General features: G+C 44.2%; 1 protein-coding gene across 2 annotated transcripts in view; it reads left to right on the top strand.

Annotated features, from left to right (window-relative positions):
* The first annotated feature begins 3,642 nt into the window (after positions 1-3,642).
* Positions 3,643-12,165, top strand: part of PHF20 (PHD finger protein 20) — a 132,472-nt gene continuing 123,949 nt past the window's right edge. The window contains exon 1 of one of the 2 annotated variants that reach the window (XM_006764538.2): positions 3,643-3,749. The gene's annotated coding sequence lies outside the window, so the exon portion shown is untranslated. The remainder of the gene's footprint in view (positions 3,750-12,165) is intronic. The other variant, XM_006764537.2, reaches the window with a different exon arrangement.

Raw genomic sequence — 12,165 nt, 5'->3', positions numbered from 1 at the left:
AACAAATCTAGTAAGAAAGCAACAAAAAATTATTTATACAGAACTTTACAGTTTACAATACATTTTCTCATATGTTATTTAACTTAAATGTGACAATTCTATGAGTGAGGATAGATAGCCCATTTTAGAGCTGAAGAACAGTGATGCTTAAGGAGAGAAAGAGCTTTTCCTTACAGGTATTGAATGCCTGTTTTGCTACTGTATACCTTGGTGTATGCAGGGCATCATTGTGGAGCTATCTTTTCATTGGTTGGGACCATAGTTCTGAAATTGTTAGATACTTAGCAAGAGATTCTACTCTCTGGAGTTGAGGCTGCTATATGGTCAATATTTCACTTATTCATTCAATCACAACTCTTAGTTGAATACCTATCCTGTACAAAGAAAGGCTCTACCTAGTAAAGAATTGGGAATTTGAAGACCAACTACTAGTGAGATGCTGGGGAGGATCTTAAAGCAGAAAGGTGAATGCTGCCAACTAGGCAGTGATAAGACCTGGGTTTTGTTTTATTTTGTTATTTTCTTAAAATCCTCACTCAAGGATATTTTTTTCCATTGATTTTTAGAGAGAGTGGAAGAGAGAGGGAAAGACAGAGAGAAATATCGATGTGAGAGAAACACATGGATTGATTGCCTCTTGCATGTCCCTGACCAGGACCCAGGCCGGGGAGGAGCCTGCAAGCAACCCAGTTATGTCCCCTTGACCAGAAAGGACCCCGGGACCCTTCCGTAGCCTGACACTCTATCCACTGAGCCAAACTGGCTTAGGAGGGTAAGACCAGAACTTTGCAAACTGGAGTTCTTTGGCCAGCTAGCAGTCAGTGAATGTCCAGTTTAGAAGAAGTTAGTAAGGGAAGGTGTGGAGGGTTGAAGGGGGTTCTAATATATGGTGATGGGAGAAGATTTGACTTTGGGTGGTGGGCACACAGTCCAATACACAGATCTTGTAACACAGAAGCCTACATCTGAAACCTACATGATCATATTAACCAATGTGAACCCAATAAATTTAATAAAAAGAAGTTAGCAAGCCAGGTTTCTGTAGGTTTTTAAATCAGAAAGAGCTTATAGGTACTGTATTCATATCTGTATTTATTTTTGCTCAGTCAGCATCAGTTTTCTTCTCAGTTGCCCTTTGGGGGGATATCCTTAGAAGCAGATTGCTCTTCTCTTCTTTCCCTGGCAGCCTAGACACACGGGCCCTGAATTTGACATGCTTGGCCTAGACTATAATACATGTGACCTGAGATTGACCAATCAATAGTGGCTCCTGGCCAAGACTTAGCCTAAATATTTTCCTGTTGATTCTTTGGGGCCCAACAACATACTTCTTTTTTAAAACATATTTTATTGAGTTAGAAACATTGATGAGGAGAAACATCGATCAGCTGCCTCCTGCACACTCCCTACTGGGGATATGCCTGCAATCAAGGTGCATGCCCTTGACCGGAATCGAACCTGGGACCCTTGAGTCCTCAGGCTGACGCTCTATCCACTGAACCAAATCTGTTAGGGCAACATACTTCTTTATAATATTTCTGTTTTTTCTTGTGCTTGAAACAGACAAAAAGAATTTTAACTTACAAATTGTGACAATTTCTTTACCAGGCTGTAAGCTCCTTGAAAACAGGAACTAAATGTCATTCTGCTCTTTACCTTTGGTACCCAGTTCAACCCTTCTCAATACGAGCAGGTTGAATAAGTGAAGAAACATGTTATTTTTATGTGGGGCTATGGAGTTTGGGATTCTTGGCATTACTGTGGTTGTGGGGCAAAAAATTCTGTACCTATATACTACCACAGTCACTAACAGTTGAGCAACTTCATGTTAATAAACGGAAACCAGAAAATCCTGGGAAGGTCCTTTTTCCCTGTATTTGATTATGTAGCATCTCTGTACGTTACAATTTTTGTATATGTACTGTGGAAATGAGCACAATTGAGGCTTCTGTCCCTGGTTTCCCAGAACCTCTTCCCGAGCACTGCCCTCTGTCCTACTTCAGCTGTGGTAATATCCTCTTCACGCTTCAGTCCTGATATGAAGAGTACGTCTCCTATGAATTCAGGTCATAAAGAAGAATCTGCCATTTTTTTCAACATTATTCTCTTTGCTTTCATCCCCTCCTCAGATACACACAGAGTATCTATTATTTGTCAGGTTCTGACAGTTTGGAAGGTACAATATAGTCCCTAATTTAAATTCAGGAAATAGACAAATACGACCAAGAGAAGAGACAAGTGAAATAATAACAAATTGTGTTGTGCTTTGTTGAAAACTGAAGCGATAAGGTAGAGAGTAATTGCCATGGGGAGGCATGTGGTAGAGAGAAGCACTTCTAGATAATGTAGTCAAACAGGAGCTCACTGAGATGAACTGAGACCTACATGATGGAGTCAGCTTTGCAAAAAGCAACAGCCTATTTAATGGCCCAGTAGCTAGAGAGAGCTTGTAAAGAGCCATAGAAACTGACAGAGGCCCTGCGGTGTGGTTCAGTGGTTGAGCAGTCCACCCATGCACCAGGAGGTCGCTGGTTTAATTCCAGGTGAGGGCACATTCCCCGGGTTGAGGGCTCCATCCCCAGTAGCAGGCGAGCAGGAGGCAGCCCATCCATGTTTCTTGCTCATCGTTGTTTCTATCTCTCTCTCCCTCTCTCTCTCTCAAATCAATAAGAACATAATTTTAAAAAAGAAACTGACAGAAAGTCAATGTAGTGTGGCTAGAGGATGAACAAGGGTGGAGGATGCAGATGAAGAGATTGATTGGTTGTTTTAGTCAGGGCAGTGCCATGATTAGATTTACATTTTAAGAAGTGCAATCTGGCTGTTCTGTCCTCTCTCCAATGTACAATAAAGTTGTTATTGCTCTTTTAAATGACAGATGTGCAGCATTTTCCCTTGGGACTTCCCAAGTCCCATTGGGAAAACATCCTGGAACATTCTTGGGTAGCTGCATCTCTGATCTTGGTCTCTGGAGGTAAAATATATCTCTTAGTACCAGCTATGGGAATCCTTTCCTAGGAGTTAATGAGGCAAAGTGAAGGAGGAATTAATACAAAGGCCCTGAGGTGGGAAGGAACCTGGATTGTTTGAGGACTTGAAAGTGGCAGAGAAGTGTAAGAATGAATGGCAGGTTAGGTTCAGACTTTCAAGAGCCTGGTAGATAGGCTTCCAGTGAAGACGCTACTGATCTGTATCTGAAGAACAGTGGGAAACAGGCTTCGAGCAGAGGATGCCTGTGATTATATTTGCGTTTTGAAAGCTTCCACTGTCCGTGTTAAGATTGGATTAAAAGGTGGAAGAGTAATGGGGCTGAAGGGACCACCATCATCCAGGAGAGATGTGATGGTGGCCTAGACTGGTGTTTGCAGTGGAATGGAGAGAAGTGGAAGGCTTTAAGATGCATTTAGGAGGCAAAATTAACAGGTGATGGATAGTGTCCAGCTCCGGGCTTCGTGTGATTTCAGTAGTTACTGGTGAGTGGGGACTTCGAGCTTGGGATCAGGGCGCTGGCCGGGTTCCCGCGCGTTAGTGTAGTGGGCGTGGCCCGCCGAACCGTCGTCATGGTGACCATGTTGGGCGGGGCCGAGGGCGGGGCAGCTGGGGTCTGCGTCACTTGGTGGTGGCGATGGTGCGTATGTGTGGGGGGCGGGGTATACGCTGGGCGCGTCCCTAAGATCACGTGGTGCACAGCACGCAGAGTCCTTCTGGCGGTTGGTCCTGAAGCGGCGCTGCCGGAGCGGGGCTGTGAGGTGAGCTCGCGGTGAGGCGAAACAAAGGCAACGAGGACACTCTGCTCTAGGGAGCACTGATGGGACTCCCCAGACCAACCAGTAGTCAGGGATGAGATAGTAGTGACAGTCATTCAGAAACTTGCAGGATGAGATCTTGCCAGCAGTAAGGGTGGTGGTGGTGGTGGTGGTGGTGGTGGTGTGGTGGTGTGGTGGGTGGTAAACGGTAAGCGGTAAGCGCCAGGGCCAGAACCTGAGCTTTGTGGCCCGGAGACCTCCACCACCAGCCTTTGCTATTGCCTTTTTTTTGAGAATGCGTTTTTGAAAATTGACTCTTTTATCCTATTCTGGGGAGCACACCCCTTTCTCAAGCCCGACTTGGTGGTGGTGGTGGTGGTGGTGTGGTGGTGTGGTGGGTGGTAAACGGTAAGCGGTAAGCGCCAGGGCCAGAACCTGAGCTTTGTGGCCCGGAGACCTCCACCACCAGCCTTTGCTATTGCCTTTTTTTTGAGAATGCGTTTTTGAAAATTGACTCTTTTATCCTATTCTGGGGAGCACACCCCTTTCTCAAGCCCGACTATGGGAGTGTCCCCTTTCTCTAATTTTGAAAATGTGGGTGGGTCACCCTTTTCTTAAGCTCCAGCCCAGGGGGTTTTATCTCAATTTCCAAAGCCCCCTCAAACTGAGGATGTATCTATCCCCTTTCCTAGGCTCCTCAAACTGGGAAGACACTTCCTTCTTTCGAGCCTTCAATCTGAGTAAGCACTCCCTTTCAAATTTGGAGCTTCGCCCTGTTAGCGAGTCTCTCAGATCTGGGGTCCAATAACCAGAGTTTTGGGGTACTTATATTTCCACAAATCCAAGCCCCCTTTTCCAGGCTCCTAAGCTGGCAATGTGCTTCCCAGAATTTCTTAAATTTAAGGGCTGCTTTCTTTCCTCAACCCTTCAAATCTGAGGTGCACTTCATTTCTAGATACGACTGAAAATGAGATCCAAGTCCTGAAGTTTAAGGGTGCATATAGGCAATTACACAAAGAAGGGAATTCGCTGCTCTTCCAGTCACCGTTTTTGGGTTTGCACCCTTTTTCATTAGTTCCCCAGGTCGAACATCCTATTTCCCGAGGGAGACTCTTTTTCATATCTGGGGGTGCATTTGTTTCTTGTGCTCCCCAAATGTATGGGATACACCCCTTTGGATACACAATTTTCAGGGTGCAGTCACCTTCCTGATGCTTCTTAAATCTGGGAGGGTACTTCTTTTTTTCTGACTCCTCTCATTCCCAGGTGGTAGCCCATGGTTTTGAGCTCTTCCACCATCTAAAACATCCCCTCCCCTCCCCCCAGTTCCCTTCCATTTCTGGAACCTCAATTCCCTGTAGGTGCTCTCCCTGTTCCTTTTTATTTTTTTTTTAATTTTAAGACCGATATCAGTCTTAGCACTTGTATTTTCTTTTTTTTTAAGATTTTTTAAGCCCTAACCGGTTTGGCTCAATGGATAGAGCCAGAGAGGAAGGGAGAGGGAGAGAGAGTTAGAAGAGAGAGTTAGAAACATAAATGATGCCCTAGCCCATTGGTCGGCAAGCTCATTAGTCAACAGAGCCAAATATCAACAGTACAACGATTGAAATTTCTTTTGGGAGCCAAATTTTTTAAGCTTAAACTGTATAGGTAGGTACATTGTTATTAACTTAATTAGGGTACTCCTAAGGCTTAGGAAGAGCCACACTCAAGGGGCCAAAGAGCCTCATGTGGCTCGCGAGCTGCAGTTTGCCAACCACGGCTAGCCAGTTTGGCTCAGTGGATAGAGCGTCGGCCTGTGGACTGAAGGGTCCCGGGTTCAATTCGGGTCAAGGGCACATGCCCTCAAGGGTTGCGGGCTCCATCCCCAGTGTGGGGCGTGCAGGAGGCAGCCGATCAATGATCTCTCTCAGCATTGATTTTTCTATATCTCTCTCTCCCTCTTCCTTCCTCTCTGAAATCAATAAAAATATATTAAAAAAAAACACATAAATGATGAGCGAGAATCATTGATTGGCTGTCTCCTGCATGCCCCCTACTGGGGATTGAGCCTGCAACCCAAGAATGCGCCCTTGATCCAGATGGAACCGGGACCCTTGAGTCCTAAGGCCCATGCTCTGTTCACTGAACAAGAGCAGCTAGGGCTCTTCCTTTGATGAATGGGTATCTTTAGCACAGCACTTTCTCTGCTTCTGTGACCTTTTTTTTTTTTTTCCTGAGCGTACTTCCTATAGTCATACCTGAATTCACTTTGCCCAAAGGGAGGCTTTCCCTTCTAAAGGGGTGTCTGCATGTTTTCTTTCCTGTGTCTACTTTATCTTTTATCTTTCTGCTAACTGGAACTCTTCTCTGTTAGCTTGCCTTATACCCAGGCTGGATTTAAACTGGGAAGGAATCACCTCTCATTTCTTTGGTTATTCACAGGACCCTTAATCCTCCTGGTGGTTTGCTTCCTATAATATTCTTGTTAGATGGATACTGTTTTCTCCTTTGCTTTATTTTCCTATATTGGAAATAAAAAAGCTCTCAAGAGATTCTTCTAGCCTTGCTTTCAGCTCAAAAGCTTCCTCCCTACATTGGCTTACTTCTTTCCTTTTATCAAGAAAAGAGATCATTTGGAGGAATGTCTTATTACTCTTTTTGTTATTGTTGCTAGGGTGCAAGTGAGGGATGGATCTTTGTCTCTCCCATCACCTATCTGCCAAGCCTTGCTCCCAACCCTTACCTTAAAATCTACAAATACCTGGGACCTCTTGTCTTTTAAGAGCCTCTCAGTAGATTATTTTTTTGTATTTCCCTCTGCCTTTCTAGATCTTACTCAGGGCTTCTCAGCCTGAACCCCTTAATCAGATTAATTTCTCCACAGCTGGAATCCCAAGTGCTTATGGGATAATGACACCTCTGACCTTTCTTCCTTTTGAGAAGTACTTGAGTGTGCAGCTGTATGAGGCCTCAGTGGGGGAGGGAGTTTGGGCCTGAGAAACTACATTGGCAGGACAAGGCCAGAGGAAAATACTGCATTTTTAGGACCACATCCTTCTGAATCTCATTTGGAGATTGGAAGTTTGCCAAGCACCTGCTTCTTAGGGATGCTGGGGGATTTAATGATACTCCCAGAAAACTGTAGGAATTTTGGGGCATATGGAGAAGTGTTTGAACTCAGTGTTGGAACTTGAATTGTATTTTCAGAACAACTAAGCTGTTTTATATTATATCTCATGTTCATGAAAGCCCTAGAGCTAAGTTGTGTTATTTCAGGAAGTGAAATAGATCCATATTTAGATCATTTGGTCATTAGTAACTACCAAATTCATTAAAAAAATTGGAGGTCTGTCTGAGCAGTACCTAATAAAATAAAAGTGAACAGGTACTTTGTCTCTTTATTTGCCTGGTTGGTGCTTTATCTGTGTACTGCTATGAACAGTGCACCCAAGTGTTCTATACCACTGCTTCTCAAACTTGAATGTGCTTATAAGTCACTTGGGGGTGGGGTCTTGCTAAAATGCTGATTCTGATCCAGTAGGTTCAGGGTGGGGCCCGAGTGCCTGCATTTTTAGTTCCCAGGTGATGCTAATGTTACTGAACTATATTTTGAGTAGTGAGGTTCTGTACACAAAGTCAAAGATTTCTGTGTGAAAATAGGAAGGTGTGGTTAGCCTTATGCTAACCTTATGCTTTTTGGTATTACGTTCCATTTTCTCTTTATCCAGACACATACCCCTTAAAGTTTGTACAAGGCATGATCCCCTTCTGAGTACTACTAGTTATACTCAATTACAGTTATTCTAGCATTTAGCTTTAAAAACCATGGCTAAAACTTCTCTAGGACTTTGACGTCTATGTACTTTGTCAAATTTATTTATTTTGTCCACCTTTTCCAAAACCTGGGTGTTTCTCTTCAAGTTCCATGATAGCTCACTTAATGGCTGTAGGCCTGTTACTGCCATTTGTACATGTATTAACTTACTTAGTCTCCAATTCTGAGATGTCAAGGTAGTTTCTAGCTTTTTACTGCTATAAACAGTGCTTTCTGTAGAAACATATTTAGCCCAATCATTATTATCTCCCAAAGATAAATTCCTATATGTAATTGGTAGGCCAAATTACGTGCTTATTTTTAAGACTTTTAATGAATATTGCCAAAATGACCTGAACATTGATTTATACTTCCACTAACAATGTATGAGAATGCTCTCTTTAAAAACAAGGTACGAAAAGCTGCTCAATTTTTTTCTATTTTTCTTGAAAATTTATTCATATTTGTTAAACTTTAACAATTTTTTAATTGAATATTTTTGGTGACATTGGTTAATAGAATGATATAGGTTTCAGGCATACAATTCTATAACATTAGAGGCCTCGCGCACGAAATTCGTACGCAGGTATGGTCCCTAGGCCTGGCCTACAATCAGGGCCATCTTCTCCCGCTGGCAGCCGCCCCCTCCTCACCCCTGGTTCCCTGTTCGCCATTGAGTGATCGGAGCCTGCCAGCGGGGAGGAAGAACTGAGAGGTTGGCCATTCCCGCCCGCTCACTGGCCCTGCTCCCACCGTGGGTTGCCCTCTGTGTGGGGGAACTGGGAGGGCAGGGGCCTTGGCCTGGCGCTGCCCCCATCCCCTGCCATCCATCCCCGATTCCCCATTTGTCATTGGGTGATCGGAGCCTGCTGGCTGGAGAAAAGGACAAGAGAGGTGGTCATTGCGCCTCATAGTGACTAGTTGAGCAGTTATTCTGGTGGTTCTGCTATTAGGGTCATTTTATATATCATCCTTTTATTATATAGGATATCACCTGTATATTGTATTATGTGTTCATGACCCCTAGTCAAATCTCCTTCCATCAACATTTATTTATATTTTGTCAAATTTAAATGCTTAAATATTTTTTGCTTAAATTCAAACATAATTCTTGACATAGAATCATTATATCATACTTCATAGCTGATATAATCATCCAGCTTGTTTCTCTGATTCCTCACCTGTTATCCTACCATGGCAGGGAGCCTGAGCTATCCCAAGTCAGCAGGGTCACAGGTGTTGGAATGTCCGAGTCTTTGGTTTCCTAGGTTCTGGAAATGGGTCTGGGAAAGGCAGCACTTGGAACTTGAATGGAAGCTGCTAGCTTATCTCTGTATGGGAGCTTTACAAAGGTGAATGCTGGTGGAAGATGACCTTCTTTGATGGGGATCGTTTCTTATGATGGTCTCTCTCCTTTTGAACCCACATTTCTAATCTATTTCTAAGTCTTAGTGGGTTTTTTCTTTCTAAATGTCTTAGGTCATTTCCCTGGCTGTTACCTGTAATGGCCTTTTTCCAGCATAATCCTATTCTGGGCTCTAATCAGGACAAATTTGAATGACTAGACTATTTTGTGTCCTGGTCCTCCCCTTCCCCCATCCCTCACATGAATGTCAGATTCTCTTCAGTCAGGGATTTGATCTGGATTTGGCTATAGTCCCAGCTGCCCCACTCACTGTTGAGACCTCAGGCAAGTCACTTAATGCTACTGGGCCTCATTGTCCCCTTTTGTAAAGTGAGGGGCTGATTTTCTCCAAGGTCTGCCCTGTTCTGAGTCTTCGACAGTACCTTGCTTAGAAACCCAGTGTCTGGGAGCTTGTTGTAGCAGATCTGATTTCTTCACGTGCTCTGTTGGGCAGGCTGCCAGTCATTCTCTTGTCCGAGTCACTTCTGCCACTGCCTCTTTCCTAGCCAAGGCAGCCAGCTTGTCCTCACACCCAACTAGAGCATTCTTCTGCCTCCATGTCCTCTGTCAGTTCCATGCTTTATTTTATTCAAAACTGCCTAAACTTCTCAAAGAAATCTTCCTTGAATTCTCTGTTTAATGTTCACTACTTCCCTGAATCACTAAGAGGGAGGCTGTATTTTACATAAAACATGTTTATTTGTAAATTCTCTTGTCTGATGTATATTTTAAAAATGTTTTCCTTTCCTCCCCACTCCAGCTTTCTTTTTTTGCTTTGAATTAGCAGTGTAGATAGAATGAAATTCTACCAGGTGGCTTAATGGTTGGGGGTTGACTCATGAACCAGGAGGTCACAGTCAGGTTGCGGGCTCGATCTCCAGTAGGGGGCGTGCAAGAGCCAGCAGATCAATGATTCTCACCATTAATGTTTCTATCTCTCCCTCTCTCTCTCTGAAACCAATAAAAACATATTTAAAAAAAAAGAAAAATGTAGCCCTAGCCAAATATCTCCATTGGTTAGAGCATTGTCCCAATATGCCAAGGTTTCGGTTCTATCCCCGGTCAGGGCACGTACAAGAATCAACCAATGAATGCATAAATAAGTGGAACAACAAATCGATGTTTCTCTCTGTCTTCCTCTTTCTCCAAAATATTCAATAAATTAAACAAACAAACAAACCATGTGGCCTAAGTAAACTGTGATTGGATGAAGAGTAATTTTTTTAAAAAAGTAATCCATCTGCCCTCCCCCTTCCCCCCGCCCCCTCATTACTTCCTAGGGAGATGAAGGGAGGTTTGAGCTCTGATTTCCAGGCTTTCAGTGCTTGGGACAATGCTCAACCAACTGAGCCACACTGGCCAGGGATACATTTTTCTTGATAAGCATTTTAAAAAACAAAATATGTCTTTAGAGTCTCCTTGGTTTGGTTAGATGATAAACTTGGAAAGAAAAAGGGAGGATGCTGTCCATATTCATCTCTCTCAGCGACTGCCCCTTTCAGATTGTTGACTGACTAACCTTGGGGTAATCTATTAAAAATGGAAACCCAAGCCCTAGCCAGTTTGGCTCAGAACATCGGCCTGCAGACTGAAGCATCCCGGGTTCGATCCCAGTCAAGGGCACATGCCCGGGTTGCAGGCTCAGTCCCCAGTAGGGGGTGTGCAGGAGGCAGCTGATCAATGATTCTCTGTCATTATTGATGTTTTTATCTCTCTCCCTCTCCTTTCCTCTCTGAAATCAATAAATATATATTTAAAAAATATTGAAACCTTGATTTGTAATGATGCTGTGACAACTTTGCTAGGTCTTGGGCTAGGTATTCAGCTACCTTTTGCTTTCTTTGGACAAATAATGAAAGCAGTGTGCTTGGAGAAATCCCATAAAATTTTAGGAGCCTGGTATGAGTCACCAAGCATAAACAGTGCAGCTGTATGAAAGGGAGGTGGTGCCTGAATCAGTGGACTTTGGGGAAGGAGGACAGGAGGGGCCTGCGGAAGGATTTAAAACCATGTTTTTGTTTGATGAGAGCTTATCTGATGTCAGGAGCATAATCCTAGGATTTAAAAGGCTGACTCGCAGGCTTCTTAGATGACTATGTGGGTTCTCTTTGTCCTACTAAGAGACCTGATTTTCAAGAGGTCTCTTTCCTGCATGGAAAACGTGTATGGCTAGGTGGATTGACATACCTTCCTTGCTTTTACAGGTGCACAGGTGTTGGGATTTCTAGGTTTTGGAAGTTTGGCCAGGAAATGTGGACGTTTTTATTTTAATTTATTTTTATTTTTTTCCCTACTGGGGATTGAGCCCACAACCTGGGCATCCTAATTCATAGGTTGACACTCAATCACTGAGCCACACTAGCCCAGGTGACATTTTACAGCAATCCTATAAATAAAGAGGGAATATGCAAATTGACTGTCACTCCACCACAAAGATGGCTGCACCCACAGCTGAGGCCGAGTTCCCATAACGAGCTTTAAGAAGCAATCAGCAGGGACCTGAGGCTGCAGCCGTCTCCCCCACCCCCCCAGTCCTGTGGAACTTGACAGGGGACCTCAGGCCGTGACCCCTGCCCTGGTACCAGGCCGGGGGAACTCAGGCCGCACCCTCTGCTTGGCGGGGCTTGACGGGGGGCCTCAGTCCATGCTCCCTGCCCTGGCACTGGGCCAGGGGACCTGAGGCCATGCCCCCCACCCTGGCGGAGCTTAACAGGGGACCTCAAGGTGCGCCCCCACCCCAGTGCTGGGCCGGGGGACCTCAGGCTGCACGCCCGCCCTGGAGCCAGGCCAGGGGACCTGAGGCTGTGCCTCCTACCCAGCAGGACTTGACGGGGGACCTCTTTTTCTCCACATCCTCTCTAGCACTTGTCGTTTGTTGGTTTGTTGATGATAGCCAGTCTGACAGGTGTGAGATGGTACTTCATTGTTTTGATTTGCATCTCTCAGATGATTAGTGACTTTGAGCATGTTTTCATATGTCTCTTGGCTTTCTGAATGTCCTCTTTTGAAAGGTGTCTATTTAGGTCTTTTGCCCATTTTTTTTTTCTTTTGTTTATCTTCCTTTTGTTAAGTTGTGTGAGTTCCCTATAAATTTTGGAGATTAGGCCCTTATCAGATATGTCATTGGCACATATGTTTTCCCACACAGTGGGTTTTCTCGTTGTTTTGTTGATGGCTTCTTTTGCAGTGCAGAAGCTTTTTATTTTGATGTAGTCCCA

This window comes from Myotis davidii, unplaced genomic scaffold (genome assembly GCF_000327345.1).
Source record: "Myotis davidii unplaced genomic scaffold, ASM32734v1 scaffold38, whole genome shotgun sequence".
Taxonomy (NCBI): domain Eukaryota; kingdom Metazoa; phylum Chordata; class Mammalia; order Chiroptera; family Vespertilionidae; genus Myotis; species Myotis davidii.
Note: the sequence above shows the minus strand (reverse complement) of the source record. Positions and strands in the feature narration are given on the sequence as shown.